The following is a 20,870-nucleotide window of genomic DNA, read 5'->3' on the forward strand; positions in this document are numbered from 1 at the left end:
AGGCCACCCTTCAACTCCGAAGGGAGTACCGAAACGTCGAGCAAGCATCACCCAGCTAAAATGGTTTAAAAATGGATTTAAAAAAATGAGACGATGAAAAGATGTTCAGAATTTAAATGAGAAATTTTATTTATCATCTTTTCAAGATAATACTTTTTTCTACAATTTTATTTTTTTATTATAAAAAGCAAAACCCATATTTTTCTTTTAATACCTATAACTAAGGAACGGATTTTTATGTATTTAAAAATGCCAAATATTTAATTAAAATATGCATTTATTTTCGTCAATTATGTGGAAAATATGTGATTTTCTTAAAATATTTTCTGGAATATTTAAGTAAAATGGACTTTTTTTTTATGAAAATGGATTTTTTTTTGGGGGGGGCAAGTTATAATTATTTATACAAGAAAAGAACATTTTTACAATTTATAATAATTTATTAGGAACAAAATAATTTGTTTTTACAAGTTATAATGATTTATACAACAAAGAACATTTTCACTATTTATAAAAAGATGTGTTAAATTTTCAATTTTGAAAACTTCTCTCTTCGAAATTGTTTGCAACCACATGAAATTTCAAATGTTGAAACGTAAAGTGACGACGATCTGGGCGTAAGATGGACTTGTAACGACTAAAATCCTTTGAAATGTGGATTTTTAAGTTTGTGGAAAGGGATATCTGCTCTAACCAAAGCCCGACACAGATCTGTACTCAGAGTAGACTTACTTGATGATGGAGATGTAAGGAAGGCTTGATAGGTCGTCCTCTCTTTCTTTCTGTTTTTATTCTCTATGTGCGATCCGGTGGCAATATGTTGGGTAACTTGGGAACGTTGAGAGCAAGAAACGCGCTTGTCACAAGCTGTACAGTACAAAATGTCTCCATCACTTCGAAAAAGTTCTGCTGGAAACTCGCGAAGATATTTAGCAACCAGTTGTTTGTTTGAGGCCGATGTTCGTGGCATTTCACACAGAAAAGAATACACTAAGTGACCGAACGGAATGAATTGGACACTTCAACGAACGAGAAAGAACAGACAACGTCAGACAACTTCAAAGAACTAACAAGTGCCCGTCACTGTTTATAGCAGCATTCTGTGTAAATTACAATAACCATTGTACCCACTGTGATTCACGGCCCTACAATCTGTGGTTCACAGTTCCTGTCAACCATCTCCCAATTATGAAAATATGCCCAAAATGAAAAATATGTACATATTTTGATTAAATATGTAGAAATATTTATTTATTTTAATCAAATATGTGTAAATATGCGATAACATCCAAATATGTGGAAATATGTGAAATAAAAGTAGACTCAAACGGCTTAAAAAGTGTCAGTATGAATACTTCTAGTTGAAAAACGTCTGTGAATTGCCTAGAAAAAAATATGTAAATACATACGAATCCGTTCCCTACCTATAACACTTCATAACGAGAGTGTCTAATACACTATTGTTTTCTGTAATCTGCGTGAAATAACTTCGCACATAATAGATAAACACAAATCATGGAATTAATATGTAGTTAAGTAAGGATAATATTATATTTTACACTCTACAGGCTCTAAAGATTAAAAATTATTGGATAAAATATAAACGTTAGTGTTTTAACTCCTTATTACAGTATCCGTATCAACCACTTCTAGCATCATAATAAACATTTTTAAAAGATCAAAATATATAAGCAATTAATATTAAATAATAATTTGTTTACCTTGTACGTGATGATGCACTGGATTTATAAGCGAGCATATCGAATCATCACAACGTGTGTGTTCTCGGCCAATCGCTCACATATATTCGTACTATATTGGGATCCGTAACTTAATTAACATCTTCATCCAATATGTTTTCATTACTATTAATTAGATTTCATTTTTATATCTGGGGTTTATTCGTTAATTATTGTTATTATTTAATAATAGTATTGCAAAACCCTCGAACAGGTTCTTCTTTATTCCAAGGTAAACATCTACGCATTTAGTTTTTGAAAATAACTTATGGAATTTGAAAATTATTCAAAAAATTCAACTTTCTCTATAAAAATGATCCTAGTAAATGGCAGAGAATGCAACCTTCAAACAAAATCATTGACTTCAAGTCAGCCAATGACAACATCCAAAAAGAGGAGCTACTTAAAGCACTAATGGGAGTTAAACATGCCGCCAAAACTAGAGCGTCTGATTAAAACAATGCAAGAAGCAAGATATGTTGTCTGTATACAGGGATATCTCTCGGCTGAATTTGGTACCAGCAACGGCTACAGGCAGGGGGTACGCTCTGACTTGACTGTTTTATTAACCCTCAAACCCACAAGATGCGGGTCGGATCCGACCCGAGGCGAAAACATATTTCCATTGTTCCCCCCACAATTAACTCTTAGCGATTAGACTCGGTATACCCTTTCTATGAGTCCTTAAGAAGAGTCCACACTGTTTCCGCCGATTCGGTAAGGGTCTCTCCGCTCTCAAGGTTAGTATTTCTTTCAGTAAGTCAGATTCTGGGTCGGATCCGACCCGACCTTGGTATTAACGTTATACGTTTTGTCTTGCACAAGTGGAACAAAAATGAAGAAAGTTACTCTGGAGATGCACGTTCGACGTTTCTCAAGAATCTTGCGTTTGCCTTGACGCTTCCTCTAGAAGAAAAAAGACTGAAAAACAAGCGTTTTCCAAAGGATTTACTCCTTACGATTGGAAAATATGTCCTACTTGTTCCCACTGATAATGGCGAACAATCAAATGATTTTTTTCCTTAACAATATGATAATTTTGTTACCACACCACTATTTTACTTTAATTTTCATTCAACCTTTTTGTAAACTGTTTTGTTTTTATTGAGACAATGTTCCTTTTTCAAGTTCATTTCTTCACTTATTAGTCCATTCTAAATAGACTAATGTCATAAAATTACACAATTTATTAAAAAATGTATACATTTTATATAGAAATAAATGTGTTATTTTGAGTTATATTTGAGTTTTTCACTGTAAGCAAGAAAACACAGTATCGGGTCGGATCCGACCCTAACTTAGTGTTCGTGTCAAGAAAATTCATCGTTTTTTTTTTTTTTGGGGGGGGGGCAATGAAGCAATGGGTTATTATGCCCTCCAAATTCATCTTGTGGTTTGAGGGTTAATTTAATTTTAGAAAAGGTGATTCAAGAGGCAAAAATTGAGCAGAATGTTACCATATTCCACAAGTCGTACAGGCCCTGGCCTACGCAGATGATGTAAATATTGTTGGAAGATCATTCAAAGACGTCAAAAAAAGGAAATACCTAATTCTCTAATCTAAGAAGTGGACCTACCACTACCTAAGGGATCAGTTGTAGCACCATCTCACAGACGCACCTCTCGAGTCCTGTCTGACTGATTAGACTTAAGTGCCCAAATAGGGATTGCTGGGAAAGCGTATAAGCAACAAATTCGGGTTCTAAGTTAACTCACGGGCACAGTGAGCAGTACGTAATAGCGTATTCCAAATTCTGATCCAAGGCATAAAATCATATACTTGACAAAATAGTTACTATCAAACTTTTAGCTATTGTACGAGGGTCGTTTGAAAAGTCCGTGCAAAGTCAGAGAGATAGCACCACTGGCGCGTATCGAGGTTATGTTTAGTTAGTAGCATCTCTTGGAAGAACACACACCAAGTTTCAGCCAGATCGGTCTATTTCTTTGTGTTTGGCATTCGTTTGAATCGAGGAAGTCGAGTGATTTTCAAAAAATGGACGAAAAAGAATTTCGTGTGTTGATTAAACACTACTTTATGAAAGGCAAAACGCCTCAGGAGACTAAAGAGAAGCTTGATAAACATTATGGTGACTCTGCACCTTCGATTAGAACAGTTTATAAGTGGTTTCAAAATTTTTGGAGTGGCCATATGGGTACAAGTGACGCTAAACGTTCTGGACGCCCTGTTGAGGTTACTACTCCAGAAATCATTGATAAAATCCATGATATGGTGATGGATGACAGAAGAGTGAAGGTGCATGAGATTGCTAGTGCTGTGGGCATCTCGAATGAACGGGTACATAATATTTTGCATCAACATTTGGACATGACAAAGCTATCCGCAAGATGGGTGCCGCGATTGCTCACGTTTGACCAAAACCGAAATCGTGTGAAGTGTTGCAAGGACGGTTTGCAGCTATTCCAGAAGAATCCGCAGGACTTTAAGCGTCGTTTCGTCACTGTGGATGAAACATGGATACATCACTACACTCCTGAGACCAAAGAACAATCTAAACAATGGGTTACCAAGGGGGAATCTGCGCCAAAAAAGGCGAAGACCGTTCCTTCGGCCGGAAAGATTATGGCGACTGTCTTTTGGGATTCGCAAGGAATAATCCTCATCGACTATCTGGAAAAGGGTAAAACTATTACAGGTGCATATTATTCATCGTTATTGGACCGTTTGAAAACCGAGCTGCAAGAAAAACGCCCACGATTGGCCCACAAAAAAGTCCTTTTCCATCACGACAACGCACCAGCTCACACCTCAGCAGTTGTGGTCGCAAAATTAATGGAAATAGGGTTCCAACTCGTTTCACATCCCCCTATTCTCCAGACTTGGCTCCCTTGGACTACTATTTGTTCCCCAATATGAAGAAATGGCTGGCGGGAAAAAGATTTTATTCAAATGAGGAGGTTATTGCAGAAACGAATGGCTATTTTTCAGACTTGGACAAATCCTATTATTCGGAAGGGATCAACAAACTAGAGCAGCGTTGGACGAAGTGTATAAGCCTAAAAGGAGACTATGTTGAAAAATAAAAAAGGTTTACCCCAAAAACTTAAGTAGTTTTTATTTTTGCACGGACTTTTCAAACGACCCTCGTATAGTCATTTTAAAAAATAAGCCTCAATTGATTTGTTTATTCACTGACATTACTTTTAGTTCACACCTCCTCTTCTAGAAATAAAAACAAAAGGCTGCAGACGAGAACAAAAGAAATTTTAAGTAATAAATTAACAGAAAGAAGTGTTAGATCATGTCTTCATTGTCGATTATTTGCAACAAATTATGTGATCAATGGCTCTAGTCTTTTCTGATCTCTTGCACTTCTTGACTTTCTGAATTATTTGCTGTACTTACTTTTTCAGAAAGCTGAAAAGAGGTCATACTGTTCGGAGTGTATAGATGTTTTTGCTAAAAGAAATGAGATTATAAGCGGAGGATAGAAAGTGTTAAATAAAAATTAAATAAGAAATCAGTAACTTCGCTATTACGAAACGACGCTTAAAGTCCTGCGGATTCTTCTGGAACAGCTGCAAACCGTCCTTGCAACACTTCGCACGATTTCGTTTTTGGTCAAGCGTGAGCAATCGCGGCACCCATCTTGCGGATAGCTTTGTCATGTCCAAATGTTGATGCAAAATATTATGTACCCGTTCATTCGAGATTTCCACAGCACTAGCAATCTCACGCACCTTCACTCTTCTGTCATCCATCACCATATCATGGATTTTATCAATGATTTCTGGAGTAGTAACCTCAACAGGGCGTCCAGAACGTTCAGCGTCACTTGTGCCCATATGGCCACTCCGAAAATTTTGAAACCACTTATAAAGTGTTCTAATCGAAGGCGCAGAGTCACCATAATGTTTATCAAGCTTCTCTTTAGTCTCCTGAGGCGTTTTGCCTTTCATAAAGTAGTGTTTAATCAACACACGAAATTCTTTTTCGTCCATTTTTTGAAAATCACTCGACTTCCTAGATTCAAACGAATGCCAAACACAAAGAAATAGACCGATCTGCTGAAACTTGGTGTGTGTTCTTCCAAGAGATGCTACTAACTAAACATAACCTCGATACGCGCCAGTGGTGCTATCTCTCTGACTTTGCACGGACTTTTCAAACGACCCTCGTACAATGAAGATGTGGTCTATTTTTTTCATGACTCAAATTCCTTGAAAACATATCTGAAAAATACTAGCCTTAGACACAAGATTTTCAGTAATTTCCAGTAGAATTTTATGTAGATATAAACACTTTTACTTTTCATTTATCTCTAACTATAATTTTTATTACTTTAAACTATTTCAACTAAATCCAGCCAACTCTACTTCATTCTGTCACCTGATAAAAAATAAAAATAAAAAATAAAGCCATAAAAATAAATAAAGCAAGGATAAAAGTGCCGCCACCAAAATAAAGCACTAAAAGACCTTAATTTAATCGTTATACTATCTGATAAACAAAGAATATGTTTAAAAATCATTTTAATTTAAATATTGTATTTAGTATCTTTATATGCAATTAATGACGCAGCCTGTTTACACTAGTTGTTTTTTTTTTCAATTAAAGATATCGTAAACCATTTTCTCTAAATAAATTTTATCCAGCTATTTAGTTGAGACTATCTCCACCTAACACTAACTTGAGTGCATTTTAATGGTCTAGTTTTTGTTTTATTAGTTTTTCAGATATTAATACTAACAATTTAATATTGCTATCTTATAATTATTTCCTTTGAAATAAATAAGAACTAAAAGAATCTAAAGTGAGTCATTCAAACTGAATTTCTCAGCACGCAATTCTCATTCTGGATGAAAGTTATGTAGATTATATTTATATTTCTTTGTATAAAGATAAAATGTATCTTTGGCTAAGAGTTAGTTGGCATTTTTTTTTTTGTTTAATAAAATATAAGATCGTGCCTAGTTGGAAAATAAAAACATTTGCAACCTTTAACATGAATTAAATATTTACTACAATTACTATTACACTACAATACAATTACTACTACTACTTATTTACAATTGTAACTAACAAGAAAGTAATCTTCATTTAGCCAAATTAAAGAAAAATATTACGGAAAATAAGAAAATTAAAAATAATAAATCACTTGCTTTTGTTATTCATGCCATTTATTCTAGGAAAGTACTTAAATGATATGAAATTTTCAAGCGGTTGACTAACAAAGAAGATATCGAATTTAAAACTTTTTTTTTTAAATACCTAAATAGTTTTAAATTTATTTATTTATTTACTCTGTTTATGCCGTTAGGCATACAGAGGGAGTTGGCTACATATGGAGAATTACATAAAATAATACTTTTGTTATAATTATACAAAATTAATTAAAGTAAAAATAAAAATAAATTGAAATTAGAACACTTTCCTTACCTAACAAAATAGTAGTATGTTACTTATGTACATGAATTAAAACAAGTAAACAAAAAACAGAAAAACAAGCAAAAAAGCAGAATTACAAATAAAAAGAAAGAGAGAGACAGGAGATTTCTTGAAGTTACAATAATAAACCAATAACATTAAGATAATAAAGAATTTCTTAACTTAAAACTTTCGGTACAAAACAAGTATATATCTTTTATTTTCTCTTCCGACGTATTAATAGAAAAACTTAATAATGAAATAAATTTATCGTAGACTGGGGTTGCAGAAAAATGTTTTTCTAAATATTTAGTCCTGTGTGATGATGAGGCCGGGCAATTCAATAAAAAGTGAAATAAGTCATTTGGTGCTTGTAATTGGCAGAGAGGACAAGTTAAATCTGCATCAAATTGATAGCACTGGTTATTAAAATGTATGCGACACATTTTTTGTTATAAAGTCGCAACTGCACTATCAACCTAAGCTTGCTTATATGCATGTTTACCTTAAGATGCGGCTCGTCTAGATCATAGGTACTTAGATTGCGATAATTGAGATTATATCTACTATTTACAATGGCTTCAACATCACGACTTACTAGATTATTTCTAAAACTCGTTAAAATAGACTTACATTTTTCTTCAACTAGTTTCAAGTTCTGTGATTGCCATACGTTGTCAAAACCGATACAAGAAAGATAATGTTTCAGCTCTCTTGCCCAATTAAATGGCATGCCTGTATTGTCTATCAAATCTAATTGCTTCAGAAAACACATTTTAGAGAGGTTATAATCAGGCATTTTCAAAATAGCAAGCCACCAACTTAACATTCTGCTGAAAACTTTAAATTGTATGTGCACTCTTCTACATTCCATTCTAACATAATGGTTGGGAGTACTTCTAGGCAAATGTAGCAGCAATTTAAAAAATCTTAATTGACCCTTCTCAATTTTATCCGAATATCTGCATGCCCAAACCTCTGACAAGTACAAGAGAACATTTTCAGAAATTGCTTCATAAAGTTTACATTTGGTTTCCCAGTTATCGCTTTTACATGATTTTAAAAGAGCTAGGGCAGATTGAGTGGCAGCCATATTTTTCCCCAGAAAGTACTCAGTGGCCTTTATAAATTTAGCAGATGAAGCAATTGGGACTCCAAAATAAATAAATTCATTCTGATAATTTATGGGCTCAGTTCCATACTTTAGAAGTTTCTTTTCTGCAAATGTTCCAGATTTAGTAAACACCATTGTTATTGTTTTTTTAATATTCACTTTCAACAAGTTTTCATCACAGTACTCTTTTAATAGATTTAACTTTCTTTGAGCCTCAATCCAAGTAGGAGAGAACAAAAAAAATAGTTTTAAATTTTAAACACATCATTATTGCCGAAGTTATTGATTAAACACAAAAAATCCCCCATAAAGTTACTCGGTTTACTATAACTGAGTGACTTTCAGGTTTCATAAATAGGGTAAGTTGTTAATAAATATACAAATCAAAATCTCTAATTTTTGCAAATAACATTGAGGGATGTACAACCAACTTTGTATTTTTTTTAAACAGTTTTCTACAAAGCTGTTGACGCTTAATTAAAAATAATTTGTGTTACCTGTTTAATGCTGTAAGTCACCAAATTTCAAACGCATCTGTTCAATAATCACACGTATTAAGCGATTGGAAGATATGTAAAGTTCGTGATAAGTAGGGAACGGATTCGTATATATTTACATATTTTTTTCTAGGCAATTTACAGACGTTTTTCAACTAGAAGTATTCATACTGACACTTTTTAAGCCGTTTGAGTCTACTTTTATTTCACATATTTCCACATATTTGGATGTTATCGCATATTTATACATATTTGATTAAAATAAATAAATATTTCTACATATTTAATCAAAATATGTACATATTTTTCATTTTGGGCATATTTTCATGACATGACAGGAACTGTGAACCACAGACTGTAGGGCTGTGAATCACAGTGGGTACAATGGTTATTGTAATTTATACAGAATGCTGCTAAACAGTGACGGGCACTTGTTAGTTCTTTGAAGTTGTCTGTTCTTTCAGCTCGTTCGTTGATTTGTCCAATTCATTTCGTTCGGTCACTTATTGTATTCTTTTTTTGGGTGAAATGCCACGAACATCGGCCTCAACAAACAACTGGTTGCTAAATATCTTCGCGAGTTTCCGGCAGAACTTTTTCGAAGTGATGGAGACATTTTGTACTGCACAGCTTGTGACAAGCGCGTTTCTTGCTCTCAACGTTCCCAAGTCACCCAACATATTGCCACCGGATCGCACATAGAGAATAAAAACAGAAAGAAAGAGAGGACGTCCTATCAAGCCTTCCTTACATCTCCATCATCAAGCAAGTCTACACTGAGTACAGATCTGTGTCGGGCTTTGGTTAGAGCAGATATCCCTTTCCACAAACTTAAAAATCCTCATTTCAAAGGATTTTAGTCGTTACAAATCCATCTTACGCCCAGATCGTCGTCACTTTACGTTCCAACATTTGAAATTTCATGTTGTTGCAAACAATTTCGAAGAGTGAAGTTTTCAAAATTGAAAATTTAACACATCTTTTTATAAATAGTAAAAATGTTCTTTGTTGTATAAATCATTATAACTTGTAAAAACAAATTATTTTGTTCCTAATAAATTATTATAAATTGTAAAAATGTTCTTTTCTTGTATAAATAATTATAACTTGCCCCCCCCCCCAAAAAAATTCCATTTTCATAAAAAAAAATGTCCATTTTACTTAAATATTCCAGAAAACATTTTAAGAAAATCACATATTTTCCACATAATTGACGAAAATAAATGCATATTTTAATTAAATATTTGGCATTTTTAAATACATAAAAATCCGTTCCTTAGTGATAAGTATGTCCTGAATAATTGGATTCTGATTTATGTACATATAATATATGTTACTATATTTTTATTAAACCTTTATTTGCCTTCAGAGGGGTAGTTAGTTTTTAGTGGATAGTAAACTAAAGAAGAAATAGTACGGCTCCTGAGAACCCTACTAAAATAAATTGTAAATTACACTAGTTAGAAAATGTAAACATAAATTGATAAAAAACAAAAACAAAAAATCTATTTTAACAGGCTTTGGTGTAAATGTACATATTGGAATGCAATGATAAAATAAATAAAGACAGAATATAAGAAACAAAGTGAGGTAATAAAATGAATTTAGAAGATATCAGTACAGAGAGTGTAATGTCTTGTTTGTCTTCAAGTCTGGCACAAAATGATGGTATGATTCTATTAGACAGTGTTTTTATTTTATTTTTTTTGTTTTATCTGTTAAAGGTACTTGTGTTACCTGAAGTATACTGAGCGAGAAGACAAAGTACCATTACTTTACTTCACTATCTTACTTAACTGGGCGCCTTAAGTATCTTTATCTTCACATAGAGTGCTTATATACACAAGCAGTACTGCAGTCATCTCTGTATGCTAACTAACAGCACACATCCACAACTTGCCATTTTTACCAAATAAAATAAGAATACTTATGTGAATCTGTTTAAGTGAATAAGTTTAATGAGGAATGTAGCAACGCATTGTTGTCATTAATATGGAAAGAACCAGCAGGTAGAATGATGATTACCGATAATAACCCATAATAATAATAATAGTAAATAATGGTGAACCAATAATTTATTGCAGTTTATTTTAGATGAATTAGAGATATAAATATTATTATTATTTATTTATTTATTCCCTGAAATTTCACCATACAAATAAAGATAGTCTCTGAGTTCTTTGTACAATACTTTAGACATTGATATAAGATTACAAGACAACTTATAACCATCCAATACGTATAAATAAAGTAAAAAGTATATTAAAAAAAAAAAAAATCCACAAAAAAATAAAAGCATCAAAAGCAACAAATCAAAAGGAACTGGCATTGCGTGATTGATTACATTTTAAATATTCACAAGAAATTAATGCTGAAGCAAATTAACTAAGTAGATAGGTAGATGAAAGACCAAGTTAGAAAAGACCCAGCTCCTTTTAAATTAATGACAACAAATCAGTCTAAAGTTCTAAACGATTAAGTAAATATTTTAATCATTAAATAATTTATTAAACTAATCATTCAAGCTAATTAACTACTGTCAAAGTCCTAGAGTTAGCTCGAATCATTCATGGAGGCAAGCAAAATGCTCTAGTTTTTGGCTAGTTGATCGTATAATAAAATATTTACTTTATTTAGAATATATTAGTAGATAATAGGATATCAGCAAGTTCGTTTGAACTACTGATATTAAATGAATATAATGATGATCTAGAGGTCTACTAAATCTCCATTAGAGACCCGGTACAATGATTAAATAAATATAAGTCTACCAGAGCATTAGTATTATATCCACATGTTTCTTGAGGATTGAATGTAAGTTTTAATTGGTACTTAATACATAATTTCAAAAGTATAAACCACTTTAATATTTTGAAAGGAAGGTTATAGTTGTGGTAAGAATTGAGAGCTTTGGACTTTGATGATTAGTTGGTAGATGTTTGGATGATGAGGGTGTATTTTTTTTTTTAGTTAAATATCCATTAGTTTGAGATAGTTGGAAGTCTTTATTGATTACAAATAAAGTCAATATTAATTACAATCATTTTAATATTAATTACAATGTTACAAATGTTATTTCTTATTACATTTATTTATTGGGTTGGCAACTAAGTCATTGCGGATTTTGTCAATAGATGGTTTTAGCACATTCTTTTGTTTTGTTTACGCGATCAAAGAATCTAAGTTGGATTGTTTTCTTGTTGTTAGGACTTCCGCCTTTAATTTAGTAAAAATAATTTATCGATGTTATTTAGCTTCGTTTTTATCCAATTTAAAAATAGAAGAACAAGACGCGCATTTCAGACATATTTTATTATATTATTTCCGAAAAGGCTAGAACGCATCGGAAGCCCCCAATAAGTTATGTGCCATAAATGGGCATGAAGCCTTGAAAGAAAGGCAGTGTCAAAATTGGTTTGCCTAATTCCTTTCTGGTGATTTTTCATGAAAAATGCGCTACGATCTGGCTGTCCAGTTGAAGTTGATGAAACCCATATCAAGGCAATTATCGATTCAGATCGTCATAGCACAGCTCGTGAGATTGTAGAGAAGCTCAATGAATCGTATACATGCATTAAACAAAAAAAATTAAACCCACTTGGCCTCACAAGCTTGAAGAAATACATTTGACGCAACGCATTAGCGTCAGCGATTCGTTTCTGAAACGCAACGAAATTGATCCATTTCTGAAACGGCTGATAACTGGCGACGAAAAGTGATTAGTTTACGACAAGGTTAATCGGAAAAGATCGTGCATGATGCAAAATGAACTAGCCCAGACGTCACCAAAAGCTGAGATCCACAAAAAAAAAAAAATTATGCTGTCAGTTTGTTGGGATTGTAAAGGAATTCTGCACTTTGAACTTTTACCAAGAAACCAAACGATTAATTCAAGCGTCTACGTTCAATAACTCGCCAAACTGAGCGATGTAGTTCAAGAAAAGCGGCCAGAATTGGCAAATCGTAAGGGTGTTGTTTTCCAGCATGATAACGCAAAGTCCCACACATCTTTGGTCACCCACCAAAGATTATTAGAACTAGGTTGGGATGTGTTGTCACATCCACCATATAGCCAGACCTTGCGCCTTCAGATTACCATTTATTTCGTCCCATGCAGATCTCCTTAAATCATAAAATTTTTAATGGCGCTGATGATGTAAAATCACAATTAATTCATTTTTTGCTGGCAAAAATCAGTCGTTTTATGAAAATGGAATTATGACACTGCCTGAAAGATGGCAATAGGCCAACGACAAAAATGAAAAATGCCTAATTGATTAAAGTTATATTTTTAAGCAAAAATTTTGAATTTTCCTTCTTATTTAAAATCCGCAATCACTTAGTTGCCAACCCAATAATATTAGTTTGAGATAGTTATTGTATTCATTTAAGAGTTCAACAATTTCTTTTTTAATGGCTAGCAGCTCGGTGTTTAACGAGATAGAATGCTAATAATGTTATTTAGCGAGTTCATGGGGATTGAAGGAACCAATTGTAATTAGGAAAGAGCCGGTTGAAGTACTAAACTTTTTATTTGAATTAAACAAAGCCGGGGTATTCCGCTATTATTCTTGTAACCTAAAGACTGATATGTAGAGAGATTCGTGTGACTTGGAGAAAGAAAAGTTACGCAGAAAAGATTAGTGCACGGTCGCAATTGGATCTTTGCGGAATAGATTAGCTCTAGTTTCCAGTAAAGTATCACTGTATTCATAGTCAAAGCCGAACACGTTTATCGAATATCATTGAGTTTAACAAAATTGACAATGAGATTTGCTTTTACTTTTCTGGACATACTCGGGATCTTGGCTGGGTCTCTTCTTTGGCAGATTTCTCTACATGATGAGCGATGGGCTTACAACATCCTGTTTTAGTCCTATCTGTGAGAAGGGAGAAGAAACACCGTTCATCCTATTGTTTCTTATCGTTACTTCGGAGAGTGTTAGAAATAACCTGGATTTTTCTGGTTTTTACATTTGGTTTAGGCTCCAGTAGGGTGGAACTCAGTCTGAAGAATAATAACAATTTTGTTTTAAGGAGAGAAAATTGGATGTATAATTTTAGTCTCCATGTTTATGGTGTTTATGGTGTCGCAAATTGCGCTCCAATAAAAGTCGATAAAGAAAACCTATGCGGAGTATGAGAATAGAAATATAAAGGAAGAATAGTATGAGCAATAGAAATCTCACGTCTAGCAGGCAAAGATCATTTGTAAAATAAAGGGGATCTGCTGAAACGTAGATTGTTGATGGCTGAGACATTTTCTATGAAGGCAGGAAACACCTGAATCAGGCTTATCATTCTTTCAGGCTAAAAACGATTAGTTATCATGGTCCATGACACGGCCAGCAAGAACATCAAGATGTGCCTTTGCTCACCAACATCAAGGTAATTTTCTTCTAAGGCACTTTACAAAATCTGTAAAACAGGACAAACCAATAAATCCTCCTCAAGTTCTTTTGACTGTGGGTTTCTTCTTTAGCCATCCTGGTCGCCTTTTATTGGTCGAACCTTTGTAAAGAAAGAAGGTAGTAACGTCACTGAACTGGATTATTTATTTTGATGGAATTATTTAATATTTATGCATGTTAATTGAAAAAATATTTAAATATATTTATGTTTGTATTTAATAATGATGTAAAATGAAAGGAACAGAGAAATGATAAAAACTGGCTTAATATTATTATAGAGCAAATGTTTGATATGTGAAAGTGTTCAACATTGACAATTATTTTTTTTATATAAAATATATTCGAGGGATAAACAGGTATGATGGAGGATGAAGGCTAGAGCGGGGTCCGCTTGATCCAGCAAGAGCTGCAAGCGCACCAGATGGCCGCCGACCTTGGCTGTAGGTCAGTCTAGACGCAGCTTCGTAGTACAGTGACACCTTCGGTTACATACATTATGTATATGTAGATGTATCTCTTACATTTATAGAAATAATAATATTATGCATATAACTCAACAGAGAACATAAAATTCGTTGTTTTTTTAAATATTTTTTTGTTTGTATCAATACTAGTATTCATTTATTGATTATGCACATCCCACTTTAATTCTAGTTTTTTCACACACACCCCATGGATGATATTTTAACCAGTAGAAATGTACAACTATAAAAATTCTAAAATAACTATACTTGCCTTGCATAAATCTTGGGTAAGTTTCAAATAAAAAAGAAAACATTGGTCTTGTGTCGGTTATGTAACAACCTGAAATTATTGAAAAATATTTTTCTTATTTTTTTAATTACGAATTGTTTATTTTATTCTGAAAATAATTTAACTTTAGAGAGGCTCGGATCAAACTAAATCTCTGGAACTCTCTGAATTTGGTTTCAGTTCCTTCACTCTTCTTCTAAAGTTGCTAACAGCCTGACTTCAAAAAAAAGTACTGTCATTTGTTACTTTCTAGTAAGGTTTCAAACCATTTACAAATTTTTGTTTTGCTTTTTCTTTTTTAAATAGTGGTATTAGCAAGAAAGTATAATCTATCCTGATTAAAATTCATTAAAAACTAGTAGGTACTTTATATTTTTTATACTTAAACAGAAAGTACAGCCTTGTCCAATACCTTGACAAAATACTTATAATAGAATCATATCTTTCTTTCTGGATTTAAGATCGAATGAATAAAAGTTAGGCCAACAATGTATTATACGAGGGTCGTTTGAAAAGTCCGTGCAAAGTCAGAGAGATAGCACTACTGGCGTGTATCGAGGTTATGTTTAGTTAGTAGCATCTCTTGGAAGAACACACCAAGTTTCAGCCAGATCGGTCTATTTCTTTGTGTTTGGCATTCGTTTGAATCGAGGAAGTCGAGTGATTTTCAAAAAATAGACGAAAAAGAATTTCGTGTGTTGATTAAACACTACTTTATGAAAGGCAAAACGCCTGAGGAGACTAAAGAGAAGCTTGATAAACATTATGGTGACTCTGCACCTTCGATTAGAACAGTTTATAAGTGGTTTCAAAATTTTCGGAGTGGCCATATGGGCACAAGTGACGCTGAACGTTCTGGACGCCCTGTTGAGGTTACTACTCCAGAAATCATTGATAAAATCCATGATATGGTGATGGATGACAGAAGAGTGAAGGTGCGTGAGATTGCTAGTGCTGTGGGCATCTCGAATGAACGGGTACATAATATTTTGCATCAACATTTGGACATGACAAAGCTATCCGCAAGATGGGTGCCGCAATTGCTCACGCTTGACCAAAAACGAAATCGTGTGAAGTGTTGCAAGGACGGTTTGCAGCTGTTCCAGAAGAATCCGCAGGACTTTAAGCGTCGTTTCGTCACTGTGGATGAAACATGGATACATCACTACACTCCTGAGACCAAAGAACAATCTAAACAATGGGTTACCAAGGGGGAATCTGCGCCAAAAAAGGCGAAGACCGTTCCTTCGGCCGGAAAGATTATGGCGACTGTCTTTTGGGATTCGCAAGGAATAATCCTCATCGACTATCTGGAAAAGGGTAAAACTATTACAGGTGGATATTATTCATCGTTATTGGACCGTTTGAAAACCGAGCTGCAAGAAAAACGCCCAAGATTGGCCCACAAAAAAGTCCTTTTCCATCACGACAACACACCAGCTCACGCCTCAGCAGTTGTGGTCGCAAAATTAATGGAAATAGGGTTCCAACTCGTTTCACATCCCCCCTATTCTCCAGACTTGGCTCCCTCGGACTACTATTTGTTCCCCAATATGAAGAAATGGCTGGCGGGAAAAAGATTTTATTCAAACGAGGAGGTGATTGCAGAAACGAATGGCTATTTTTCAGACTTGGACAAATCCTATTATTCGGAAGGGATCAACAAACTAGAGCAGCGTTGGACGAAGTGTATAAGCCTAAAAGGAGACTATGTTGAAAAATAAAAAAGGTTTACCCCAAAAACTTAAGTAGTTTTTATTTTTGCACGGACTTTTCAAACGACCCTTGTATATATCTTTTTAAGTTTATAGAATCATATTCCCTCTGGAGTAAAGACAGGATGAATAAAAATTCTGACATCAAAGCTGTACATCCTCTTTAAGAAGAAAGAGAAAGGATAAATGTCTATAGTTTTTAGTAGGAATCTGGAAGAAGAGAAAGTGTTAATAGATGTATAACCAAGAACAGAGTGAGGTATGTAACAAGATAAAGAACGTGGGGTTCTCACATTTTAACCTACACACAATTTTGTTGTCGTCGTCTTTCTTAACTTTAACATGTATATAACATACGCACACTGGCAATCCACTTGCACCAAATACACTCACACAAAACTCTTTACAACACGGCCAGCGTGAGGGCGTAACTTACGGAGGCGGCAATATACACTTCACGAGGGCAGTTCCAGGCCACCGCCAGTCTTATGAGACAGTCACTCTTGTGTTCCTTAACTAGAAAGATGATATTATATTTTCTTATATTGCTTTAATCGCACCCTTTAAATAAATCAAAATTGAAAGCAAAAACTGCAAAAACAAAAGTAGCAATATCCCACTTCCAAGTGTAAAGTGATAAGTGTGAAAACGTGTTGGAAGAGTGCTCTCAGCGATTATGAAGTTCAACGTAAAATTAAAAGACGAAAATCTAGAATAAGTAAGTCTACTTTTTGTAATTCTTCTTACTTTCAAAATCAAAACATTGTATGGAGAAGTTTAACGATGATATTATTTTTTAAATGATAAAGGAATCTTTTGAAAAGAGACGAGTAATGTAGCCGTTAGTTTATAGTTCCAGTATCTAAACTAAGAGTGCGCTGGAGTAAACACAGCTTTTAATCTATAGCATACATTGTATAATAATTTTTTTATTTAATTTAACACTTTTACGTCTCAGTACTGAATAAAATAATCTAATTAAAATATGAGAAATTTCTATTTCGATGGCCCAACTGTTTACGAAACAGTAACTGTGTTTTCTTGGTTAGCGTTAGCAGTAACTACACAAATTATATTTTAACCAAATAGAAGCTTAAAATACATTCAATATCATAAAACTGCAATGAAAATAAGAAGATAAGAAGAAGAAACCTATTTCCAGGCAGTTTGTTTCTGTCTTTTAAATACAACAAACAAAAAAGTGAAACAAATTGAGTTAAGGGGTTAAGTAATGCCCAATTTTTCTGGCGAATTTTACGTCCAACTACCGATCAGATGTCGTGGATGGAAGCGGATAGAAAATATACTATATTATACATTCTTTTTATTAACCATTAAACCAAATCCGAGGCATAGACCGGGAATTGAACCCAGCAAAGTACGATGTATCTTAACTTTGCCGGCGTTTGATTGTTCAGTTTTATAGTACGTTCTGCAACAGTATAGATTTCATTAGTCGTCAGCAAAATTTCTTTTCGGAGTTGGTGGTGTTTCCCAGATTAAGTGGTTCGAAATGTCTGCGCTGTTCTATCTAATTGACTTCTTGAGTTTGAATACAGTTCATCTTAGATTTAATCATTCCGTACGAATCGAATCATGATATTCCCAAGGCGATACGCTTTACAGTATTTTATTTTAGACAATTTGCATCTTTTTTTATAGCGTCTATGATAGAAGGAGAGTATTGCAAGGCAGTGGTGTTAAATGTGAAAATGTCGTTTAAACTGCAAATTAATGGGATTGAGAACTAAGCTCTGAGAGACTCAAGCCTTAATAACTCGACGAGAATTTGGTTAAATTTGTCATAAAAAAATCTGTATAGAACTTAATATTCTAAGAAGAGGTATTGATTTAAATTTTTATGGAATTTGTATTAATACATTTTATTTATTTACTTTACTATTTTCGTCCGGGAAGCTCAACAACTTCATCCATGCGATTAGAGCTCTCCAGTTAGAATGGTAGTTGTCAATCCTGTTTAATTACAAGTAATTTCTTGCTCTTTCATTTTCGATGAAGGTAACTAATTTCTTCAAAAACAAACGGTGGTTTGATGGACTAAGAGTGCCCATAAGAAGGCTGTGAATGAAATAAAATGCTATCAAGTCTTCCAATTTTGCTTGAGTAAAATCAAAGAGTGTGGCCAAGCGTAACTTGCGTTTTTAATTTTTTAGGTGAAAGGCTAAGGCTGATACTTAACTCTGCTGGCGTTTGATCGTTCAGTTTTATAGCACGTCCTGCGACAGTATACATTACGACGTCAGCAAAATTTCTGTCCGAGTCGGTGGTGATTCCCACCTTAAGTGGTTCGAAATGTCTGCGCTGTTCTATCTAGTTGACTCCTTCAGTCAACTCAAGGGATGCCAGTAAAATCTTCAATATTTCTCTTTATGAAATTTAATTTTTTTGAAATTTAGAATTTGAAGTGAAAAGACTTCAAGTTAACTTCAATTTAATACGTATTTAATTATATAGAATCATTTTCGAAACAAAATTATTAATTATTAACAATAAAGAATTGTATAACTTCAAGAACCTAAGCAACCATTGAAGCGTCTGGCAAAGGCATACCCTTTTGCAAGGCATTTAAATTTCACATGAAATCAAAAAGAGACCCAGATGCTGGCAATGTACTTAGAAGGCCCCGGGTCCAATGACCATGGATATTGTCATGGCTTTAAAAAAAAAAAGTAAATAAATAGATTTGTCTTTTAAATATTTCCATCGTATTTCCATTAATTTACATATTATTTGTTCATTTTACTTTCGCCTACACTAAATTCTAGCGCTTGCGCATTGAACGAATAAATAAAATTTATAAATCGGCATAGAGAATCAACATATATAAATAAATAAGAAAAATAAAATAAATATCCAAAGATTCTTTATTTAATTTAAATAATGCAACTTCAGATTGCATAAAAAGTCGTATACACATATTTGCAGTTTCATATTTCCACATATAATGTTTTAGTCTGAAATGATTGTTTTTTAGCCAATTACACCAAAAAATATGCATAAAAACTAAGTCAATCAAGCTAACATCAATTCATAAGATAGAGAAAAGAGATAATATGCAGAGAAAATTAGAGAACAATCTGCAGCTAGAAGAGATTTTTAAAGAAAAATACATTCCAAGCCTTTTAAGCCTGAAGGAGAATCTTTTGTTCACGATTTAAGGGAAATCCTGAAACCACAAATTCCTTATATGAATCTTCTTTCATTCTAACACTTGTGCAAAGCTTTCCTCAACTTTACTTCCGAAAAGCGATTGAAATGTTTTTGTATCCACGAATTTTTGGATAACTAAATGCATTTTTTTTCATGGAGTTGTCACTGGATAACCATTCACTTGTCTTTAAACCTCTGAATATTTACCAGTTACATATTTGTTTATATAGTTCTACAAGAAAGGGAAAAAATTGAATGGCAAAGAACATGGAGATTCATCGCGAAATTAGAGGAAGAAGTGGCGATAGAATCTTACTATCACACGGTGAAATTAATAATGGAGAATCTGTCAAAGCAAAATTGAAACTAAATTGAAATTCAACGGAAGCATGAAGCAAAAAGTTATAGATTAATAAGTAAATACATCGAGAATCTTTTTACAAGGTGATGGATTCAATCTCACACTAAGAGACAACAAAGTGGACCAACAAAATAAAATTATATCAGTGTCATCTGTTGACATAACTAACATGAATTCATGTATACCTATCCTATAGATAGGATAGGATACTCCTTGAATTCGGTGTTCTGTTCTCACGGAAAGACACGGGAAGCTTTTGTTGTTCGGTGAGGGAAGAGTCATATTACTTACATTTACTAAATAAGCTGTTTTAATCTCCTACGTAAAACGAATATTAAGGGCAATTCGCTGGGCTGCAATGAGCTGAAAACAATGAACTTAATAAGCCAAGAGTACAACTCAGATGAAGAAGGTAATTTCATGCCATTTATGCTATTCTGTTGACTGGCGCTGAGACTTTAGTACACATAAGTCAACTATGATTGGTTCGTGACTGTTCATTGCAGATTTTGCTTAAGGAAGAGGTGACACGTAGTTAAAGTCTTCGCAGAAGCGGGTTTCTTCTAATTGAACTTTAATTGAACTGCGGCATCTCTCAGTCGACCTTGGAGCCTTCTTGTTAGCATTGGATTTGCATACGTTTTCTAAGTTAATGTGCATGATAAATAACTATATATTTTGAAATGAAAACAAAGAAAACCAAAAATTAGTCATAGTTTA

General features: G+C 33.6%; 1 protein-coding gene across 1 annotated transcript in view; it reads left to right on the plus strand.

Annotated features, from left to right (window-relative positions):
- The first annotated feature begins 17,121 nt into the window (after positions 1-17,121).
- The window catches only part of LOC141461445 (uncharacterized), a 244,966-nt gene continuing 241,217 nt past the window's right edge, over positions 17,122-20,870 (plus strand). The window contains exon 1 of the mRNA XM_074142582.1: positions 17,122-17,336. The gene's annotated coding sequence lies outside the window, so the exon portion shown is untranslated. The remainder of the gene's footprint in view (positions 17,337-20,870) is intronic.

Source organism: Rhodnius prolixus, unplaced genomic scaffold, assembly GCF_049639745.1.
Source record: "Rhodnius prolixus isolate KJV_2025 unplaced genomic scaffold, Rpr scaffold_6, whole genome shotgun sequence".
Lineage (NCBI taxonomy): Eukaryota > Metazoa > Arthropoda > Insecta > Hemiptera > Reduviidae > Rhodnius > Rhodnius prolixus.